At 34.6% G+C, this 10,399-nt stretch overlaps 1 long non-coding RNA gene across 7 annotated transcripts; it reads right to left on the bottom strand.

Annotated features, from left to right (window-relative positions):
• Positions 1–246: 246 nt before the first annotated feature.
• LOC120090136 lies at positions 247–7,444 on the bottom strand. 7 transcript variants are annotated; one of them, XR_005485427.1, is made up of 7 exons: positions 7,070–7,444; positions 6,885–7,001; positions 5,372–5,456; positions 5,136–5,277; positions 2,927–2,989; positions 537–749; positions 247–429 (listed from the first exon to the last, which is right to left on the bottom strand). It is a non-coding gene; the product is annotated as an uncharacterized LOC120090136 (long non-coding RNA). The 7 variants fall into 7 exon arrangements; XR_005485428.1 differs by having other exon boundaries at positions 2,927–3,005; positions 6,885–7,444; XR_005485429.1 differs by having other exon boundaries at positions 537–746; positions 2,927–3,005; positions 6,885–7,444.
• Between the last annotated feature and the right edge of the window lie 2,955 nt (positions 7,445–10,399).

Genomic DNA, 10,399 nt, shown 5'->3' with positions numbered 1-10,399 from the left:
TGACACAAGTCTCTAAATTCTCTATTTAGAAATGTGACCTAAACACTTATGCCATAACATAGCAGAATTCTCATTTAATTTACGCTTTGTACCACATGAATTAGATAACAAGATCTTATTAAATGAAGCAAAAGAATCAAGCACATATAGATTATCAATTAAAGAATCGGTACCAATAAGTTTGAAATCTTAAAAAAGACTAACTTTATTATTTCCAAGAGAACAAGAAAAACCAAATTTGTCCAAACTAGAAATAGAAACTAAATTCCGTCTAAATGACGGTACAACAAAAGTCTCATTCAAATTGAAATAACAACCAATTTTTAAAAATAATCTAAAATTCCCAATAGCTTTAACTAAAACTGCTTTGCTATCGCCCACATAGATGAATCTTTCAGCATCACTTGGCGGTCGGCTCTATAGGCAACCCTGCATTGATATACCTATGTGAGTAGTAACAATAGAATCTACCCACCAAGTATTTGTAGGTATATAAGCTAAATTAACTTCAGAACAAATCCAAGTAAGAAGTTTACCCTTCGTTACATGCCACTTAGTGTACCTAGGACAATCTTTCTTGAAGTGACCTTCCTATTTGTAGAAAAAACAAGGATTTTCAGTAGCTTGTTTCTTGGTTTTATTCTGCTGAGATGTCCCTTTTGTAGCATCCACAAATTTCCTTTTCTTCTTATCACGAGAGCCAATTGCCAAATGAGTACTTTCTGTCATTTCTCTCTGAGTCCCATCTTCTTCTTGCACACATTTTGAGATAAGCTCATTAATACTCCATTTATCCTTCTGAGTATTATAGTTTATCTTAAACTGAGTGAATTATGCATGAAGAGAGATAAGTACCAAATGTACGAGTAAATTTTCATTTATCTCGATATCAAGTACCTTTAATTTACCTGCGATATTGGACATTTCCATAATATATTCCCTTATGTTTTCATTGTCCTTATACCTCATAGAAGTTAAAGAAGTCAAAAGAATACTTGTTTTCCCTTTTTCTCTTTTAGCAAAATATTTCTCAATTTGAGCAAGGAACTTATTGACATTTTCACTTTCCATGATAGAGCCTCGAAAAGACTCCAGAATGGAGTGCCTAATGATCATTAGACACATGTGATTTGATCGTTCCCACTTCTTTATATTAGTCGTATTCAGCTGTTCCTCAGTAGAAGTAGGTTTATCAGTCCTTAATGCAAAGTCCAAATCCACACCTAAGAAATATCTCTAGGCTTTCCTTCCAAACCTTGAAGTTCGTTCCATTCAAATTGGGGATTGAACTCAAGTTTCCAGATACAATAAACAACAAAACAAATACTCATAATTAAAATATAACAAAATAATTTCACATATGTGGTGGGCCCCTTTAACAATATACCTAACACAACATTGATATCCAACCTTTGGGCAAAAACACTAGCGGTAAATGATACTTTCAATATAGTAATCAAAGTACTAATAATAAACCCTATAAAAAAAATAGCCTTTCTTTTGACCTATTATTTTTTACATGAGCAATCCTTATAATTGTCCGGCCAAATAATTATCTTCCTTTGGGCCAATAATTATCCGCATAAATTCATGAATATGAACATCTTATATTTTATAATTAAATTAATCTAGATAACAGAGGTTACTTTGGTAACATATTATTTTGACCAATCCAATCTAAAATATAAGACACAATAATATAACTATATTATTGTACAAAAATAATAGAAAAAGAACACTCAATAATTGCATACACATAATACAATTAAAGCAATAAAAACATCTGGATATCACCAATATCATTAATCAAATAAAAAGTTAAATTCACTAAAATATCAATCAAATTTAAATTTAAACCACAATATGATCAATTAATCTTGAATCCAGAACATGATTAATCAAATTTAACTTAAATTCACAATATGTTTAATCTAATTAAAACTCGAATCATCAATCGAACTTTAAATTCAAATTCACAGATTAATTAATTTAAAAATTAGATTTAAGTTTACTCCATTATCTACTTATTCAACTTTATCAAAGATCAAAGTAAACTTAGAAACCAACACATGCAAGCCTATTTCGACTGAAAACCAATCAAATTCATCAAATTAAAACCAGTAACTCCCATTATTAAGTTAATGCATGACGGTAAGATGGTGTAACAAAATTTGAGAACTCAAAAATTGAAGTTAATGCTCAACTGCAAGATGGTGTACCAAAATCAGAACTCAAAAATTGAAGCGCAAAATTGAATGGGCCAGTAATGGATTTCTTTGGCTGTGTGCGGAATTTTTTTTTTCTAAAAAAAAATCTTTAACCATCTTTACCGAAAAGCAAAATTGAATTTCATGATCAATGGTAAATGAATATACGCCGACAATCTAACATAAACAACGAGCTCTGATACCACTTGTTAGGATAATTACTTTAAATCTATATTAAATAGATTAACCCTAGGATCATTCATGTCAAATTATCAAGAATAAATAACATACCGGATTCCATTGAGATTGATAATAGATAGCTATAGTCTTTCTCAACCAAAGCCTCGATGGCCTTAGTGGGATCTCTCTCTAGATGAGATTCAAGAAAGATCGAGTGTTTATTATTTTTGTATATCGGAGACCATACTATAGTTCAATTAAGGTTCCCATTAAACGTTAGGTTTCTACCTATTAAGTCCAAACTCAATTAGGAATCTAGGCATTGATTAATTAGATCACATAAAATAACCCAATATGATAAATTAATAATCTACATATATAGTCCATACTTTAATTAAACATATTATTATTTAAATATATCTAACCAACTTCTCCTTTTTACACTTCTAATTTGCATCACCATAATTATCTTATTCTCTTTTCTTTTCTATTCTTTCTTATCACCTTTGATTCAATATCTTATTGATCCAACACATTACCTTAACCTTTTCAAATGTCAGGTCCTCCTCATAGACTCTCTCTTCTTCGCTCCACCGAACTACCTTCAAGATGTAAGTCCTATAAATTCAGTTATTAATTTCATGATTTCAATATAGTTATTAATTTCTGTCATTTCATTTCATTTAATTTATTTGTTATTTTGTATCAAATCCATCATTTTCTAGTTTTCAATTGGATGAATTTTTAGGTAGGTCTCTCTCTGTTTTCTTCTTAGTTTTTAGTGGTGAAACTGAATGAAGTTGTTGGCATAGACATATAATTCTTATGATATTTACTTCTTAAACTTTGCAGTTATAGGCTTGTTCTTGGCCTAAGTTTATAGGCTCATTACTACTCAAGGTCAATTTTATCTATCTTTCTTCCTCTTATTTATGTTTGTTTTGTCATATCCAACCCATAAAACTCTTAAAATATATCCCAAGACTTTTAGGCTTAACTTGAATAAATGGCTTCATTTTCTTTGTGGGTTTCAGAGGTTATGAAAGGTTTATCAACAAAGAAACAAGGATATTTTTCTCTCCTTTATTAGGAATGCTGAACTATATAAATTAAGTTGCTATTTTTGCTCTTATTCTACCAAATACTTTACTAGATTTAGTCAAATTTATGTTTTTTTTTTCTTTTTTGCAAATTTATATGTTGTTTAAAAGATTTTTATGGATATTGGGAGCGTATGAGAAGTGAAAAATGTGGAAAAGGTAAATCACTGGCTTCTAGACTATTTGTTCTTATGCTTTTGATCATTATTGTCCTTACATGTTCTTAGGTTTGCTCTACTAAGGGCTTGGATTAAGTTTCAAGTTGCGAAGGTTTGTCACAAGTGTAATGATAATATGGGAGTTTTTAACAATAGCTTTTACATTGTGTTAGATACTTCAAATCTTAGATTTTTCTGTTGCCATTTAGTTCTTTACTAATGGCTGCTTTTACACGACAGGCTTCTCTACTTGCACTAGTTGTTCATTGCATTTCATTTATATACAACTTTCAAATTCTGCTCAGTTTCCTCCAAATATCATTTATATTGGTATTATTTGTTTTGTTGAAGTATGCCATCATTCTGGAAAATGAATTCTAAAGTACTTTTCAGTCTTTTAACTCTTTCCTTTTTTAGGATATTATTTGGAACATTGGGGGCCATGGTAAGATGAGTTTCAGTATATATATATATATATATATATATATATATATATTTAATTTTGTTTAGAGATTTTGTTATTTTCTTGATTCTTCTTAGTTAAGCTCCTTGAAAGTTATGCAGATATTTACATTAGGAATATTAGTTGAAACTTTGTTATTGATAGATTAGAAATGATGTTTATATTTGATACACTATTTTTGGAGGTGGTGGAGGGAATTAGAGATATCCATGTTATCTAACGTGTACCAGTAGACAGAGTGATTGCTTAACTTTTATTCTATAAATGACATATATATGAATGTTGTGATTATCGTTGACATTGATGCTTTGAGTTGAACTCTATAATGAATGTTGTGTTTTTTACTACGTCTTGCACAAACCCATTGAAGTGGTGAATCTACAAAGCAAGTAATTGATATTTGGTTAATGATAAAAACTTGTTATAATGTAGTTACTCGTGGCAGTATCTTGTTATATTTAGTTCCTTTGTAAAAATTTTACCTAAGTTTGGCTATTAGTTTGTTTGTATTTGTCCCTTTGAGACATTCAATAGTTCCTTGTATTTAGTTTATTTGTAAAAACATTATTAACTTCATTCTTATATATGAAAGTTCTTATTTATGTTTGTATCGATTTTGTGTTAAAATAAGATATTTGATGATGGAATCATGTGTGTAATGACAAGATTCAAAGAAATAACAAACTATTAAGACATGTATTTTACTGACAATATAAAAGTATCATAAATATGAAATTTTGTGACAATAAAAATGTGTCGTGATAGAATATTTGTTAACGTAAAATAGTTATCATGATTCAAATATTCTTGACAATAAAGTGTCATGATTCAAATATATTCTTGAACGAAAAAAAGGTCACTATAGAATACCCAATTTTGAACTAATTAAAGACAACAATAATGTGTCATTAATATATTTGACTATGATAACTTATAATTGTCAATAATTATTCATTGTTGACAATTATGTCTTGTCATGAGAAAACCAATTATGACATTTTTCAAAAACAGTCGTTAATGCACATACCTTTATAGGTGATACAATGACTTAAAATAACTGTCAAGAATTTTGAATCTGACAGGTTTTAATGTCATGGAATTCCAATTTTGTTGCGGTGTATACTTAATTTGCTAGGCGGTTTCTTCACTTCAATAGATTTGCGCAAGACCTAATAAAAAAACAACATTCATTTTAGGATTTAACTCATGATAGAGACAACCAGGACATACTTTCAAACTATTATCAAATCACAATAGTCAAACCTAAATTTTGGAAGGGGTGTGGAAATTATTTACAACACTTGATCCAAATTTCAATTTCTCGAACAAACATCAACTTCCTTAAAGTCTACAGAATCAAAGACAAAATTTAGATATATTAGAATTTAATTCAAAAACCTTAAATCAAAATTGAGATATTCGTAAGAGGGGTATTCTTACTCAAAATCCACCGTAAATCTAATCCTAGCACTTTGAATAAGTCCAGAACTATAAACAACAAAGACTATATATAAAAAGTTTAGAGTAACGACTATGAGAAACCTAACTTATAACATAAAAAGTTGAATGGAAATAATAAATGAACATAAAAAGAGCTTAATCCATACCAACAACTTGAATACGTCCCCAATTCATTTGTGTTGTAAAAGCATCTTGTTTCATAACCAATTTATCATCAAAGCATTTGAAGTCGGGTTGGCAATGGGGCTGAAGCTAGGGCGGGGCGAGCGACCAGGGGGGAGGGTGGACTCAACATCCCCGTCCCCACGGGGGATATTTCCCCCCATCCTCGCCAATTGAAGGCGGGGACGGGAACGGGATTCCCTACGGGGACCTATCGCCATCTATATTTATATTAAAAAGGTAAAAAGGTTAATTAGGGATGGGGACGGGGCAGGGATACTCTTCCTGTCCCCACACCGTGCCCAACCGGGACTTTATTATAATCTCCGATCAAACTGGGATTTCCTCACCTCGGTCGAGGTAGGGACTCGACCCTACGGGAATTTTTGCCAACCTTAATTTGAAGGAAGACAAGAAAAGGCTTCAAGAGCAAATTTTTATAAAACAACTCAAAATGTTATTGTTGCTCAATAAAATAGATATTAATATAATATTATCAAGAAATATTTAGCAACCATTTTCTAGAGTGCTAAGGAAAAATATATATATATAAAATCCTAAGTGAAAACTGAAGAGGGCAACTAAAAGTTAAAATCACATAATGTTGATCATGTAGTGTTGAAGGCATGTGAGAAGAAAGGTAAAATCATATAGTAATCCAATAATTAGAGACAAACAATTTAGTACATCAATTACCAAATTTGTCAAAAGAGCTCCCCTTTCGGCCAAATAAGGTAACATTCTTCCAAAAACTAAAATAAAATTGCCAAGGTTAAATTCAACTCAAGCACCACAACAACTTTAATTTCAAGGTCTAAGGCCTAAATCTCATTAGCATCACATGCTAACAATCCTTTGAACAATAAATTCAAATTGAACGTTGGCCCAAATCATCATGTTTTCCCTAAATATGATAGATCAAAACATCAACACACCATTATGGGTCACCCAGAAATTTTACAGCAAGCACAAAAGGCTAAAAGTCTTTGAAATCTTAATGAAATACGTGAAAAATCCACTAGGCAAATGCTATAATCTCACTAGAACATGAAATAAACCTTGAATCAACCTTAAATCAATATAAATGAACTATTAGAAAATGTCCCACACCATCTAGACCAAAACCCAAAAGAAAAATAGCCCAAAAACTCACCCAACAGTAGTTGGCCGAATCTCCGACAAGCACAAAATAGTAGAAATCGACCAACAACAATGATGACGTCCAAACTCAGTCCTTAGTTCGTGATGAAACTTCATAGAAACACCCAATCTAGAGAGAGAAAGAGAAAAAAATGATAGAGAAAGAATTGATGAAGATAAAGTTGAGCAAACTCTCACCTCAATGATCAATAACCCATGTGCGTTAGTCGACAACGACAACATTTAACAATGATGGCAACGACTCAAAGATAGAACATGCGACACAAACCCGGACAAATTTCCACGAACACGAATAAATATGCCATGGATGGTGATAGAAGTGATCAAACCCAAACGAACCTACACGATTTCCAATACTGATCGTGAAACACCATGAGCAGCAGGAGACTTGCCGGCAACCAACTAAACTCCTTGTCCGGCTTTCTCGCGTAAAAGTGATTAGAATTCGAACACGCCGCATTTTAAAGGCAAAGAGGGAAGATTTCGGGAGACTCTGCTTGGCAAATGGGTCGATTATTCAGTACGTTCTGTGTTTCGAGGGCGAAGTTATCCCATGATTAGATAAACCTCCCTATGACCCACAACTTAAAATGAAGATGTTAATGGTTTCTCATTGGGTCCAAATCCCTCTTTTTATTTGGTTTGATGATATTATTTAAATGGTGAAGGATCGAGTCCATGCCAGACAAATCCAACATTCGAAAGACGACAAAAAAGAAGAACGACACAGACCGAAAAGAGGAACCTCACCGAGGATTGACAGGGCGAATTGCTATTATGAGATATCCATCCTAGCTTCGAGCATTATACTGAAAACATAGAAATCCTTTCTCTAGGGTAGAACACCTATCTGATGTCCATTAGTTCTAGTTTCAGTGCCAGCAACGTAGCCATCTCATATGCATCAGATATGTTGGCTTATCCAGTTGGTTGCTTCTTCGGTATGAGGGCTCAGTAAGACTTGGGCATGACAAGAGTGTCAGCCAATTTCGTTGACATTATATGCCTTAGCGCAGGAAGAGATGCCTTGCGCTGCGTGGAACCATCTTCCTTTATTCATATGGCGGAAGCTAGCGACAATTCCTTACTTTAGGCTACTAGACTTGTCTAAAAGAAGAAAAGATGCACGAGCCACTCTTTCTCTTTTCTCTTATATATGCTAAGCCATTTTCATTTTCAAGTAGTGTTCGATCAATTATGTATTAATCAATATTCGATTGATTGGTCTAAGCTACATGAAACCAAGTCGTTCTTTCTAGAATACTTGCTGGCTTGCGAGACGAGACTGGAACCAAGGCCAAAGGCAGGAACTCCACCAACAGGAACCCTATCATCAACCAATAGGCCAGAAGCGCTGGCAGGCACGTCACTTGGCTCCTCGGCGAACTTCGATCGTGCTTTTTCCTTTCGTTTAGAGAGATAGCTTACCAGCTCTTTCGGCCTTGGTACTTGTTGGATCAATCACACTGATAGCTTAAATAGTTCACTGAAATTTTGTGTCGTTTTTTTTTTGGTATTTCAACGGTACTCCTGAATATGAAACCAAAGATACTAATATCTTGGTAGCATTCCGAGTAACTCCTCAACCCGGAGTTCCACCCGAGGAAGCAAAGGAAACAAATTTATTCGCCGGTAACCAAAGTGTATCATTCCTGCAACCACTTTGGGAGTGCCTTGATTAACTATTAACTCGAATGTGTGAAATCATTACGGATGCAGTAAACCAGAAAAGCAAACAAAAGATCTCCAAATCACACTGCCTGTATGAACAAACAAACTTTGTACACTTACGTGAAAAAGATTCAATATTCTATGCCAATAGACCTCGCTCGTGAAATAAATCATCGCACCTACTGTCCAACCAATAGGGAGAGAATCAATAGATTCCTTTTCGGGAGCGATTCATCCTTCCCGAAGCTCATGTTCAGCAGTGGGATAACTTCCAGTGCCAGATTCAGCAAAAGTTTGATGGGTCTGGATTCAATTATTGTGTACATTATGAAAATGATGAGAAAGAAGGATGCAAACAAATGTATTTGGTGAGAAGCATTGTTTTGAGGGAGGGAAAGCATGGTTAACAAGCCACTTCGAGGAGACGACTGGACTGGAGGCTTTCCAGTTCGACAAGTCTGCCCGGTTTACAACCTCTATACAGCTCGGTGTGCCAGGGTTTCCACGAATATTAATGATTCAATCTTCCTCTGAGAGACTCCCCTAGCTATGCTTATGAGTTGACTATCGGAGGCCGAGCCCCACCCCAGTAGTAATGGTGCGGCTTTGGTCAACTAACACAAAAAAGATACAGTTCTGGTGCCACGAACCATCCTTCTCTGAGATTGGAGGAGTATTCCCTTCTGAAATGGATGAAATTGATTTCAACCTCTACAGTTATGTCTTCTGCTGAAGACTTACAATATATTGCTTGATGCAGAGTTCAATGCTAAGCTTGGAGATTTGGGTAAACTTAGGTCGGCTCGATCACGAAGTCCAGAATAATTTCTATATATTGTGACTGCTTCAACGGCTGCTTACCTACTGTTTCCTCCTCAGAATCAGGCTATAAGAGCTGGAGGTAAGTGAAGAAATTCCTTCCAGTAGTGGATGCTGGTGAATCAGAGTCAAATCTCTTTTTTCGGCCCCTCCCTATGGATGGTTTCATAGCTTCTGTCAGGTCAGGAGTGAACCCTGAGAATCGAATTCTAAACCGACGTGGCACTGCTGGATGCTTTTGAGCGGAGGCCCTCGTTCGAGACACTAACCATGTAAAAAAATGATGGGTGGAATGGCGTGGCGCGCATAAACCATGTTCGTCAACTAAGTTTGTTCAATGGTCGGGATCCGAATCGGACCTAAATGGAAATGACATGAAAAGTCTTTTTCAAAACCTAGCATTAAGGGCATTACGACGATATAGAAAGTAAGCATCACCAACTAAATTCTTTGCTTTTTGATTCGCTTGGTTCACCGTCTATCTTTGCTCTTAGGGGAATGGGATAGCAGTGCCAATAATGATTTATAGGGTATCTTTCCTTATTCGGAGGAGGAGCAGAAGAAGTTCTCTCGATCGAGCTCGATTTCAGTTTAGCATCATATATCGATCCGGAGAGTGGATTGGTTGTAGTGCAGATTAAGAAGCACGACACAGGGGAATGAAAGGTTGCTTTGCATTAGAAGCTCTTTATCCTCCCCATAATGAGGGCTCTATAGTCTTGGGGAGCGTTGAAGCTTACTTCTTCTCAAGAGTTTTCTTGGTCATCAATACAACCTATCCTTAATAGAATCGAACTGATTATCTTTAATGATTGCGTTGCAGGGAACGATCAACCAATAGGGAGAGGAGAAGAAATGATCAGTTTCATGAATCTGAGGTCAAGATCAACTCCTTTCTTTTTTATTGGAGTAAGCGCAGGAGCAGTTGTCGATTCTTCTATCACTATCTTTTCTATCTTGGAAGAACCCGAATGCCCCATTTTGTCTTTGCCTTCTTGACTAAAGTCAAGTGCCTTC

The sequence above is a fragment of the Benincasa hispida genome, chromosome 11, assembly GCF_009727055.1.
Source record: "Benincasa hispida cultivar B227 chromosome 11, ASM972705v1, whole genome shotgun sequence".
In the NCBI taxonomy this organism is placed as follows: domain Eukaryota; kingdom Viridiplantae; phylum Streptophyta; class Magnoliopsida; order Cucurbitales; family Cucurbitaceae; genus Benincasa; species Benincasa hispida.
This window is presented reverse-complemented; position numbering and strand designations above follow the sequence as displayed.